We start from the raw sequence: 13,304 nt of genomic DNA on the forward strand, positions 1-13,304 counted from the left end.
CAAAATTGTATGGATTTTCAATATTATCAATGCTGTCACCGCAGATAAACCAACCTAAATTATTTCTGCGAATTTAATCCGTTCAAAGAGTAATGATAAGAAACAGCAACATGAGCGCCCTTGGTACATCTGGGACACCCTGTGGCTAATAGCTCAAGTGAGTCGCTTGCCGTAGAAGTACTCATTACAGCGACCCGTGTTCATCGATGGCTGTCTACTACGACCACATCTAATCTAATTAACACCAGGTTTGAAGCCGACCAACGGATAATTATAGATATTTATTTCTATTTCTATGTATACACGCGTCAATGTCACCCTCGAGGTCCCATACACAAAAACTACACACACACACAAACCACACGATACGAGGGTTGGCGAATGAAAGCGATTGCTTTAACAGGATGAAGCAGGCACGCTTCCTAACACTGGATGTGTTTTTGATGCCAATAAAAATAAAAATAAACGCGGCAAGAGCGCTATTATGAACGCAGTTATTAAGAAAACCGCATTCCTCTCAAGCAACAATGAGCGTTCACTGAAACAATTGGCTTGTGATCGCTGTGACCTGATAGACTTAACCCCTTGGTAGGGGTTAGTCCATAAGGTCACAGCGATCGATCCCGGTTAGATGGTCTGACAAACATGGTGGCTGTTTTAACCGTGCAGACTTCCCAGTGGAAAACACAGCTGCATTGGGAATACGCGAAAACGTGTAACCGAAGAAATGTAACCGAAGAAGTATTGCACAACACAATGAATATACGCGTATGTTCGACATCGCACCTGACCAGCTCGCCATCGGCACTTCGGCACAGTTGTAACACCTCTGCTACGTAGCCGTCGTAAGGTTTTGTAGACGTTTACAACCGCTACGCGAGCTCTTCTTTCACAGGTAATTATCCTTCTAACCAGCTTCCGTAAAAGTGCAAGATGTGTTTTTTTACGTGACTTTCAACGCACCATTATGTATTCGTCCTCGTGAAATGATACTTTTTTAGTACGTGGCTTTGATGTAGATGGCCACATTCCTAATCAGCATGGCAGGCACCCATATGTTGTAGGTTATCACCCTCTTGCAATCACCAATCAGGCCTAAAAATGTGTGATATCGGAAGTTCGAAACCACGGAATGTGCAAAGATTCCTCCGGTGTGAAACACATTACCCAAAGTGACACGAGCTGGTGCAGGCACCATATCTTCTGATAATATTGAGCAGCGTTCGAATCGACGACCGGTACGGAGTTCTTTTGTAAGGTGTATTTTCCCCGCACCTTCACTTAACTGTGACGGACACGATAGATACGTGAGAGATACACTTACATGCAATATAACGAGGTTAAGGCTAGGCAAGATTGTTAAAGCGAGATGGCTTAAGGGATACCCGCAGAATCATCCAGCCAAAGTCATAGTTTCTGTCTCACGGTCAAGCAACTTCGCCGTTTACTCAGTTTACGCGTAATGATATTATAAATGCATGGGTAGTGAACTTCATCTTGCCTCCGAGAGGTGGGATGCCCGTGTGACTAAAATGCGACATGGTTCTTAGACGGGAATGCCGAGAAACGTAGGAAGATACGCAACAAATTTCATACAAATAATGGAATGCTTTTTGCAGTAGTATTTCAACCGCATGGCCAACTAGTGTCACTAAACTATACTATTGGTTTATATAACTGATGGAATACATACACCTCGGAAATCGTGCAGGTTTATTGGATTCGAGCAGACCAGACTCCTCTTCCAGCAGCAGCACAACCAAAGAGCCAAACATTAGCGTCGAAAGCTGTAATCAAACGGTAAGTCTGTTGAGTGCATAGTAAATTGACTGCTTTTCCTAAACCTTAGCGAAAATAGTAACCTGAAAATAACTTTTTACTAATGGGAAACTATACCATGTACTGACATATAAAGGCCTTTACGATTCTAGATCGGGATAAAATGTTAAGAAAATTGTTTGTAGCATATTGGCGAAAATCGGTGTGGAGAAGGACATTGCTTCCATGATAAATTGCACATTCCAGGTGGGTAAATATCAATACTCAATAATCACTTCGCTAATTACTTACTTCAGGAGACACATTGCAATTGCAAAATTGAAGCCGAGCTGTCGTAGAAATTAAGTCTGTTCCGCAGAAATCTTTAGGCAAGCGCCACTGTCGAGGTATTCTTTTTTAATATTAGCTGAGGAATGCGTTCGTGTTCTTGATTACGCACACCTTTTTTAACTTGTTAACTGGAATGACAATGTATTTTGTAGGGATATTCTCGACATATCGAGCGCGGAGATTTCGAAAGTGAGGCTAGCTTTACGATGTGTGCTATGGAAACATGAGATCATTACCTCAGTGAAATATGCCGTGGGACAAGGCACTTTCCTATGCAGGCTATTTCCACCTCTCCTACAAGTGACGTTGAAAAAAAGAAACGATGCTATCGGGCACACACAAACACATATATTTGTGAAATATAATAAAAAATCACTATATATATATATATATATATATATATATATATACATACATATACATATATAGGATGAACCCAACTGTATGTTGCTAGCAGGAAGCAGGAACCTGAAGAGACCTCCTGCATTTTTTGTGTTGTTCGTCAACACTCCATCTGCAATAATTTCTTATCTTTCTGATCACTATATTTACAGCAGCTTGGTAATTATTAGGTTCTAGAACACACTCGCAAATACTAATTTCAATTATTTGTGGCCCGCTATCTTCTGAGTGGTTCATTTTTTGGGCGTTTAGGTGTTGAACCACCAAATATAGAAAGCATTCTCAATCTGGCTTACGGCTTGCGTGTAACGGCAGGGGTGTTTTCAAACACGTTGCAAAGAAACTGAACGCGCTCAGTTATTAGGGCCTACTCCGCCAGTTGCATTGGCAGGCAGTTGTTTGCTATGGGCCGGGAAATGCCTCCTCACGGAAAGCCAATCAGATCATATGACCCTTCGCGACAGCTGTAAGCAGCCTGCCAAAGCCAAGTTAAGAGAATTCGCAGTACACAATATCGATTTGCATGTCGGGCCAACAAAAACAAGGACATGAATGTCGCAGCCATCTCCAAGAAAACCGAAATGTAACATATATGACAGAAGTGGTCGATTACAGGGTTAATTTAGTCTATTCGCAATCAGTCTGAGAGTGGCGCAGGGAGCACTCAGCGTCATGACGAATCAGCTTTTTGAAGTTGTCTAATTGGTTAACAATACAAGCGACTACCTGGACGTCCACCTGGCTTGCTAAAACACATCGCAGATCCAAACATAATTTTTCAGACATTTTTGATTGACTACGCATGAGACCTCTGCCTGCCTACTAAGAAGGTCGGAGATCAAAACATTGTATATTGGCCACTGGTTGCCGGTAAAGTACGTTGAAGTATCTGGACTACAGCCTCTCGCCACTGGTCACCTAGTGGCTTCCTATGAGTGCAGATTTGTGTGGAGGCATGACCTTCAAAAGAAAAGTGCACATCGGGCGGCTACATGCCATAGCCGATGACTGAAAGCATACCTCAGCCGAATTGGCGCACACTACCCCTGTTTATCGGCGTTTCTCGCGCAGGCAACTGGTCTCACGGAAAGATGAAACGATACCCCTCAGACTCGGTCGACACTTTTCATTAGAGAATAACTAAAATAAATAGTTGTATTTTACTTGCTATAACAGCGACTTGATTATGAGGTACGTCATAGCGGGAAACTCCAGCTTTATTTTGGCCACCTGGAGTTCGCTAACGTGCACCGAAATCTGAGTACGCGAGAGTGTTTGCATTTCGCCCCCATTGAAGTGTGGCCGCGGCTGGCGGGTTCTCATAAGGAACGCGATACCAGGAGAGCCCGAAGGAGACCATTATTTTCAAAGCCCTACGTTGCTTAATAACATTGCGTTGCAATCTTCCACAAGGATGGCGCGTAACGAAGTCCTCTTTTTGGAGTCCTGTAACTGCTGCCCGCAGTCTGAACAGTACCGTTAAGACCCGGGACTAATAACCATCTGATGTGCTAACAAAAATAAGGTCCATAAGAGATCCTCACGTGAACATGAAGGACGAGAGGAACAAGGAAATGATAACAAAATGTAGGGAAGTTAGCTACGCTGAGCCCGGTTTGCTACCCCGCTCTAGCGAGAGCAGAAAGAAAAGGAAAAATGAAAAAAAAAACACCGCATATCTACGGAGTGAATGATGATGAGTGGGCGAAGCTGCGGAGGGAGTCATCGGTAAACCGTGAATCTTCCGTGTAATTCGCCCAGTCTCGCCGCACTAAATCGAACGATTGACTTCCACCAATGACACGCGCCATATGTGACGTCATTCCCATATTATAACAGCGCCCTTCATTATAATTGCACCATCTCCCGCTTAAGGGGATGCTAGCACAAACGCGTTAGAAACGTGCAGTACTCTCTAGTAAGGGGGAGAGGCCACAGCGTCTTACGCAGCTGTTTACACATGCCCACATGCCGGAACGTTCACCGCGTTTGACGACGCCATCACATCACTGCTGAGAGAGTATAACCCCCGTATTCATAAACGCTCCTCGACTTGAACTTGACTTGCCACCGCCTTCAACGCGTTGCGCGTTGAAGGCGGTGGCAAGTCAAGTTCAAGTCGAGGAGCGTTTATGAATACGGGGGTAAGGCGGAGAGGCCACAGCGTCTTACACCAGCTTCTTACACGGGCCGTAACGCGCTAGCACAAACGCGTTAGAAACGCGCAGTCTTTCGTTAATGCTGGGTATTTATTGTCATCGTGGTGCGTGTGTCAATGTGCGCTTCGTGGCGTAGTGGCTAGCGCCGCGCGTTCGGAAGCGAGGGGTCCCTGGTTCGATTCCGCGCTACGGACACAACTTTCGGAATTTTTTTTTCATAAAAGTAGACGCGGCTACCTACTACGACAACGACTACTACTACTACATACTACAGAGGAGGGACAGACCCACACCCTAAGGAGCTTCGCCCCTAAAAAAGAACACCGCCCAAGCACTCCGTACAGATGGTTAACGAGCGAAGCCGAAACGTGCTGCCCCGGTGTTTAGCAGTGGGTTAATCCCGACGCTGTATTGAAGCGTTTCTCAATTATTGGTTACATGTTTGTGTTTCTAGTGGAACGTTGCGTGCGGATGTGCGCTAACCACGACACCGAGCTCACTCGAGATATCGAACGCATGCGACAACGGCGAGCCGAGGAGCCGGCGTTGCGGGAAGAGCAGTGTCAACGTGGCAATGGCGGGTGCGCGTTCGCCGGGGCCAACGCCCGCTTTCGGTGGGAGTTTCTCGAGCAGTACTTTGGCTTCAGCTGCGACGAAACGTCCATGTTGAAACCGCAAACTGGAACGCAAGCGCCAATGGCGGGCGGCTGCTGCTAACCATGACGCCGAGCTAACTGGATATATCGAACGCATGCGACAACGGCGAGCCGAGAAGCCGGCGTTGCGGGCAGAGCAGGTACGACGCAGAGAACAACGTCACTAACGGGACTGCCAATGGCGCGCGCGCTTGGGTGCGACGTAGAGAACGACGCAACTGACGGCGCAGCCAATGGAGGCGTTTATCGAAACATGGGACGAACGGTTTTTCGTTTCGCCTAGCCATATACAGCTTTCGCTGTGAAAAAGACAGAGAAGTTGAATGTGCGTGAGCTTGCATGCTATGACACGCTCATTCAATTAATCACAAGCGGTTATTGAGAATTATTGCAGAAATCTCCTATGAAATCCGTTCATCACGCGCTGAAACCAAGCACCCGAGTTCTTCCAACCGAATGGCAGACGGTTGTATTCATATATATTTCAAAAGGTATTATAAATGCCGTGTGCTTCTTTGATTTTTACTGGAGGGGTACCTGCCAGTAACCTTTGCACAAATCGATTCGTGAGAACCATTGGCATCCTCTAGTAACAATAATGATGTCAATCAAAGGCATAGGGAATGGATACAGCTCTGTTTGGGTGTTGAATTGCGTATAATCAGTACAAAGTCGCAGTGAACGATCTTCTTTCGGGACAAAAGTTATAGGAGAGGCAAAAGGTGACGTTGAGGGCCTTATTATTCCCGCTTACAGCATTTATTGAAGCTCTTGTTTCAGCCATGTTTTCTTTTCATGTGAAATCCTGTAGGCTCTCTTCCGTACTATAGTCGTGTCACGAAGCTCAAAAGGTACTTCGGGTACAGAAGCTGCAGGTGGATATGTATCGAGTCATATAGGTTCGAGAAAAATTGTCTATATATCATTAGCACATTTGGCAATTTTTATCTGTGTCGATGTCTGGACATTTGAAACCAGGGGGTCAAGAGTCACTTCATCTTTCCAAGAAATGTTCATTCGTAGCTTATTCATGTCAGGTCTTGATAGTAAAAACAAGAATTCGACATCACGCATAACCAGCGCTTCTAATGTGAAGGCCTCCCCAGCAAAATGTACATTGACTCTTGTGCAGGTGTGCAGTGTTCGAGATAATCCATCATAGCTCTGAACCGTTACCACCTTACCCTGTCACATGTCACCTGCCTTCACCATGATTTCATTAATCAGACTCATTGAAGGTCCTGTGTCGACTGGAGCATTTATTTCTTTTTCGTTAATAAGCAGTACCGTTTGCAAAACTTTTGATCGAATCAAGTGTAGACAGCCTCGTTATGGTTACACGGGTGGGGCTGTGCACCCACGTTTATTAGTTTTTTTGTCTCCTTAACGTATTTTTTGTTAGGGGAATAGTCAGAAGCTGGGATTCTGGTGGGTGCTGTCATCGCTGTCGCTGTATTATCCGGATGAACTCTGGGTGAATGGGTCAAATTATGCTGTGCAACGGGCCCAGGGGCTTCATGGAAAACGCCCTTAAGGCCTTAAGTAGGTCTTCAACTGTCTAGGGCGACCTTATTCGCCCGTGCCTTTAGCATTGCTTTGTCATACCGTAGATGACTAACGGCACAATGGACGACTCAGGCAAAGTAGGATCTGCTCTCTTCTCGTAGGACCGTCTCTTCTCGTAGAAATAGTCAATTAGTAAACTTGATCGTTGTTTGGAAAGTATAGCTTTGTCCCATTGGTCGACCGAGTTTTGATTAAAAGCCGAGATAAAACTTGCTTTCCAGTGATCCCAGGCGTCGTCCTGGCTCTCTGTTATACGGAGTTCACACCATTTGTTGGCGTTGTGTACAAGGAACAACCTGATATTTTGCACTTATATATCATGTGATGTCACCCAGCAGTTCTTTTTACAAGTGTATTCAAAGAACTTCAGCCAAGTGATTGCCGACCCGGACGTCCCATCGAACACGTCCGGCTTCACTAATTCAGCTTTGCGACGAGTGTTGGCGCGCAGAGTCTCTGTTAGCATTGTAAGCAATTGCCATGTTGGTAAATTTGTGAGGTCTGCACTTTCAACATCTGCTCCATAAGCATAGCAACGTATTGGCTATTGTCATTTTGAAAGGGCTTGCTAATTGATAACTATCGGAAGTGCTTTTCATTGTCGGACATTTTACTAATGATCTTCCACATACCTCGGCTGACGAGATCCGCCGCATTTACTTTAGCCTCACTTGTGTTTAACTGAAGCAGGCTTGGTGACGTCACTGTCTCCTGGACTTCCACTTGTTCTTCATCTTCGGCTTGGTAGAACGTGACGTACGGTTGTCCCGCTGTAGTAGTACGAACTCGTACTTCTATCCACCTCCTGTCGGGCTGCGCCAATAGTAGAATAAAGGATCTGAGACTGATCAACTGTTTACTGTTTTCAGTCGATCTTATTGCTCTTCTTTAATTCCTCTTCTTCTTTTGACCGGGACATTACACGCGTAACGGTCTCTATTTCAATAGCTGGCTGGAATGACGTAAGAAGGAAAAAATTTGCTGTGCGCGTTTAACGCTTCAAGAAGTGGACACGGCGCATAAACTGCCAGAAAAGCTGTTTTTCTTGTCACCTATTCAGCGCAATTGTGTGAAGCCAGAAGAGCGAAATGCGCATTTAAAAAGTCAATGAATGAACAAATCATACTACGCTGTAGAATAGTCGAAAAATATATACAAAGTATTTATGAGTGACTCGCGTCGAATTAGCAATATACTCGTCTAAACGTACCTTCTATACATGTTTTTTTTTTTTTTGCAGTGCAATCCTTCAAAAAATCTCACATGTTCAAATGGCACCTGCTTCTGCGTACTTCTGAACAACGCTACCGAAGGCACTTGTTACACCTGGTCGGGAGACGGAATCGATGAATACTATGACCCTTCAAATGACAGTCTAGATGCGGCCACACCACGAGCACAAAATGGAGATAAATAAAGAACTCGTTCTCATCAAACAGACCTGTCATCTCATTCTCATAAAAAAAGAAGAAACTCGTTCACATAAACAAAAAATTTAAAGAGTGGATTCTGCATAGCGCCGCGAATTTCACAAACACTTTCCACAGTAAACTGTGTACGGCACAGATGAGCGATCTAATGGAACTCGAGTTATTTACTGTCGTCTTTTTTTTTCATTGTTGTGGGCTACACTAAATCACGGGGCATGAACTAGCCCTAACTCGTGCGCTGCTCTGAATCGGGAGCTAATGGCCAACGGCGTTGCATAACACACCATGATTGATAACTCAAGGCTACAGCTCCAAGAACGCATCGGAAAGAACGTTGCAGAAATGTGCTTGCGGCTTGCTATCCCTAAATTTCCCTCTGAAGCGAAGGGGTAAGCGTGTGTTTTAGTCTAATTCCTCAGTCGAACTTGTTACTCATTTTACATATACCATTCATTGTGTTTGCATGCGCTTGTGTTTCTTCGGTACATCGCCTCATGGCCCTTCCGGTTTTACATATATGCCGCCTTGTCACGCATGCGCCCAATAAAAATGCAGGAACATCGCAGGAAGAACGCATCTACGTACAAGACGGTTGCACAAGAAGTCAAGCTGTGAAATAACTAGTGCGATTGACGGTAAACCAATACATACAACGATCTCCGATTCTTTTTCATACAAAAAAATTCCTATACAGTCTTGGAGAAGCGTCGAAGCGCTACGTTCCTGTCTAGAAGGATTGTGTCTGATAAACGAGCCTCACAACCGCACGCAATAACGTCGGCCTGCATACGTGCGCCCTTCTCTTCTTTCTTACACACATTTTGCCCATGCTAACGGTGCACGCTATTATGAACATCATGGCAATCCGCAGCGCGTCCAGAAGGAAGCGTCAGAGAGTAGCTTGACTGCGGTGCACGGCGCATGCGCTCCGGTTCGCCACCGGTGCGATCACGAATGTCACATAAATGACTTCGCGTCGGTGCTGCTAGATGGAGCAGCGTGTCGCAGATGGAACAGCAAGACAGCAGCCCGGCCATTCTACGTGCCTTGTAAAGCTCTTTATTAAACACACTGCACTTTTGCATATCACAACACTGTCGCCATCTCGTTATTCCATGAATAGTATGAACTCCTCACAGTGATTGTCATAATAATAATCATAACATGTACAACATCTCTTCTGGTCTATTACACACCATCATAAGAAATATTGCCAATTGCATTAGTGACACCAACTAACCGCAAAACTATCTGTAATTTGTTGGCGAATTTCAAAGGCTGCGGGTTAATGAAGGCAAACGTACACATGCAAATAATCCGGAGCGTCATGAGTGTGTCGAACGACCAACACACAATTTAGCCCGCCGCCCTGGAAGAACTATTTCAGCCACCTAGATCAAATATTTATTGAAAACAGGAGGAGGAATATGACCAATGTTCGCGCAACTTAAAATGTTTAAGAAAAATTTACTGCCTATGTAAAACATTTCTTAACAAGTGCACGAAAACGGGATATATCGATACGGTTTCAAGATACGTAGTTTAATTACAGCCAAATGAACTTATTAGCGCAACTCTCCCAAATAAACAGCTTCGCTGGATGAGATTCTGCAAGGTAGCAGAAGTCTGGCGTCATTTTATTCAGGCTTCTATTTGGCACGTTTATACATCTGCATTACGAGTCACTGAGCGGATTTGTGATTTATTTTATCCTGAAGTTACTTGGGAAAAAGTAAGAGGGGCTGTGCAACAGAAGAAACAAATGCAAAAAAGGGATGACACGCAACTCGCATTTGTTCTAAATTTACCAAAGAAAGCTGGATGTTTAAGCGCATCATGACACAGCCTAACATAAAGAACATTAAAAGTTGATATACATGAGTTCGTACAGGTCATCAACATTGACAAATAGACAAGGTTGTGCCAATTCTCGTTAATATCCCTCGAATTTCAGCGAGACAAACGTTCGATTCCTTCGATGTACTGGGCACCATTGACATTAATAAACACGTCGTTCTTAAGCCGAAAGTTCCAACTTTATGCGAATTTCGCTTGACTGAGATAAGAAATGTGGCCAAGACAAATACGGGATGCATCACTTAGTGCTTCGTAGTAAGGAAAGAAATGATAGACGGGAAACTTGCGCGAGTTGCGCAAACAGCGAGATTAACTTTCATTTTAACTATTCGTGTAGTCGGGTTGTAGATAAAAGCTTAAAACGACTCTGTTATTTTTGTTCAGTGTTAGAGAATTTGTTTCATTTACACCATATGGGTCTCTATACTATGGCACTAGCATATTGAAAATTTGTCTGTACGAGGGTTTTGTAATGTGTAGTGGAAAGACGTAAGCAGTGATCTGGCACCGTCATCGACATTGGGCGTGTGCGTTGATCGCAAGCGGTTAGTTCTGAGAATGTTGTTTCTGTGCTGGCGTTATAAGACAGCATTAAAGGCGGACCCCACCCCCATTGTTGGTATCCGCGGCTGGTAAAAAAAAAAGTCGAAGTTTCTCCCGCAACACAAAGCATTACTGGCGATAGCAAATTATTAGACAGCTATACGAAGTATAAGTTCAGCAATTTTATTAGCTGCATTAACTGCTACAAATATTTCCCTCCTAACTAAGTTACCAAGCAAGTTGTCACGCGCGCGCAGGCAAACACGAACACATCCCACTCTATGACCGCGGACACTCGCTGTCAGAACACTGGCCTGATCAAAAGCGGCAGCAGCGGAGATCGAATTCCTCTTCGTGCTGAGCCTACAAGAGCCAGGAGGGAGAACCAAGGTGAACACGACCTCTACAAGATGTCAGCAACGCGGTGGCACAACTCACATGCCAAATGGCACAGGCACAGCTAGCAGTGCAAGTAGAGCAAGTTTGCTCAGAGATGGCAAAGACCAGTGCAAAGGATAGCATTCTTATTTCATCTTTCGGGGGTTTTACGTGCCAAAACCAGTTCTGATGAGGCACGCCGTAGTGGAGGGCTCCGGATTAAATTTTAGCACCTGGGGTTCTTTAACGTGCACTACAACGCAAGCACACGGGCGTTTTTGCATTTCGCCTCTATCGAAATGCGGCCGCCGCGGCCGGGATTCAATCCCGCGATCTCGTGCTCAGCAGCGCAACGCCTTAGCTGACGCTGGTGGGTGCAAAGGGTGGCAAACTAGAAGCCAACGTGAACGAACTCATGCTCGCAAAGAAAAGCAGGAAGAACGCTCCGTACACCAAACCAGGGACAGAAATGCACCGTTCGGGCAGCAGCCTGGACCTGACCAAAGATGGCCGCAGCGAACTAAGATTAGGCGGAAGGACGACACGATGATTCTACATTGGAATTGCCATGGCTTCAGGAACAAGGCGGGTGAGCTGCAACAACACGTGGTCTCACTCAAGAACAAACCTCGCGTGATAGTATTACAAGAGATAAACCAACGACCCAGATTCGCTGGGTATGTAACGTATGTGGATCCGACGGAGAAAGGGACGGCAGCATTGGTACGCAATTGTACAGCGCCAACCCAGCACCTGACGGCACAGCGCGGATGCAAACACAACCTCGTGGAGCTGCACAGTCAAGGCATAGAAAACATGGAGAACGTGTTTATACTGAACATGTATTATGGAACTACCAAAAATAGAATAGACTTTGCGGGAACGAGGGAGCGATACAGGACGCAGTGAGCAAGGCAGGCTCCCGGCCGCTGCTCGTACTGGGGGATTAAAATACCCCTCTCACGAGGTGGGGATACCGGTTCTCTCCGAAGAGAGGGATTGAACTAGCATATTTGATAGAATGGCACAACTTGTCCCTATCTTATCGAGGCCGACTCCCCCACCTGCATGGGCACGAGCACGACCAGGGACACCACGCCGTACCTCTCGCTCCAGATGGGGACTGTGGACGCCTCATGACAAAACGTGGGAATGAATTTTTGTTCGGACCACGACGTAGTCAGGATCCCAATCAGAGGCCCAACCCTCAAGGCGAAGACTGGCACAGTGAGGATAGCCAATTGGGATAAGCTAGAAAGGAGAAAGAAGAGATATCGGATGAGGAAGAAGGCACAATAATACAGACGTACGAGACCTGGGACAAACAGCAGCTCGAAATCGTAGGAAAACACACGCAAAAGATCGCGAGCACCCACCGAACCTCCGTGTAGACGCCAGACTGGCACACCTGTGGGAAGCAAGAAGCAGCTTAACCAAACCCTGGAAAAGGCAGAGACACAGCAAGAAGTTATGCAAGGGTATACGGTAAATAAACGACACAGCAACAGACTACGCGGCGGAATTACGTAAAGAAAACTGGCTCGATCTCTGCGACGGCCTACAAGGAACCCTATCCGCCCGCAAAACGTGGCAACTCCTCTAGGCACCTCATCGACCCAGTGACAAGCAAAAGCGAGACAAACAAGAGTATGGCTCGGACCTTACGATAATTACGATGGGGACGTGGAGAAATTAATAGAAGACTTGAAAAATAAATACATCAAGACGGATAAGAGCAAGTAGTAGCCGGGACCGTACCGAGACTCCCCAACGAGGTATTGGACAAACCCTTTACGGGCCCGGAGCTAAGAATTGCCATAGCAGAGAGCAACCAGAAGAGCACTGCGGGGCCGCACGCCATCACTTACCGACTACTGAACAACTTGAGCGACAGAGCGAGAGCAGAGTTCCTCAGGCGCATGAATGAGACCTGGGAGAGCGGCAAACTGCCAAGCAGCTGGAAGGAGGCCGAGGTTACGTCGATTCCAAACACGGAATCGTCCCCGCACAGCGACAATCTGAAACCAATTTCCTTCACGTGCTGCGTGGGCAAGGTGATGGAAAGGACGGTGTTAAACAGACTACAGAGACACTTCGACGGAACCAACGAAATGCCGGACACCATGTTTGGTTTCCGAAAGCACCTGAGTATGCAGGACGTGCTCATACGTATCAAAGACGAGGTGATGAAACAGGCCACGAGG

At 45.8% G+C, this 13,304-nt stretch overlaps 2 long non-coding RNA genes across 2 annotated transcripts in view; one reads left to right on the forward strand and one right to left on the reverse strand.

Moving 5' to 3' along the window:
* The window catches only part of LOC125944046 (uncharacterized), a 263,153-nt gene that overhangs the window by 202,363 nt on the left and 47,486 nt on the right, over positions 1-13,304 (reverse strand). The gene's annotated exons all lie outside the window — the stretch shown is intronic.
* LOC125944047 (uncharacterized) lies at positions 1,708-8,328 on the forward strand. The gene is made up of 2 exons (XR_007466080.1): positions 1,708-1,800; positions 8,133-8,328. It is a non-coding gene; the product is annotated as an uncharacterized LOC125944047 (long non-coding RNA).

Source organism: Dermacentor silvarum, chromosome 3 (genome assembly GCF_013339745.2).
Source record: "Dermacentor silvarum isolate Dsil-2018 chromosome 3, BIME_Dsil_1.4, whole genome shotgun sequence".
Classification (NCBI taxonomy): Eukaryota; Metazoa; Arthropoda; class Arachnida; order Ixodida; family Ixodidae; genus Dermacentor; species Dermacentor silvarum.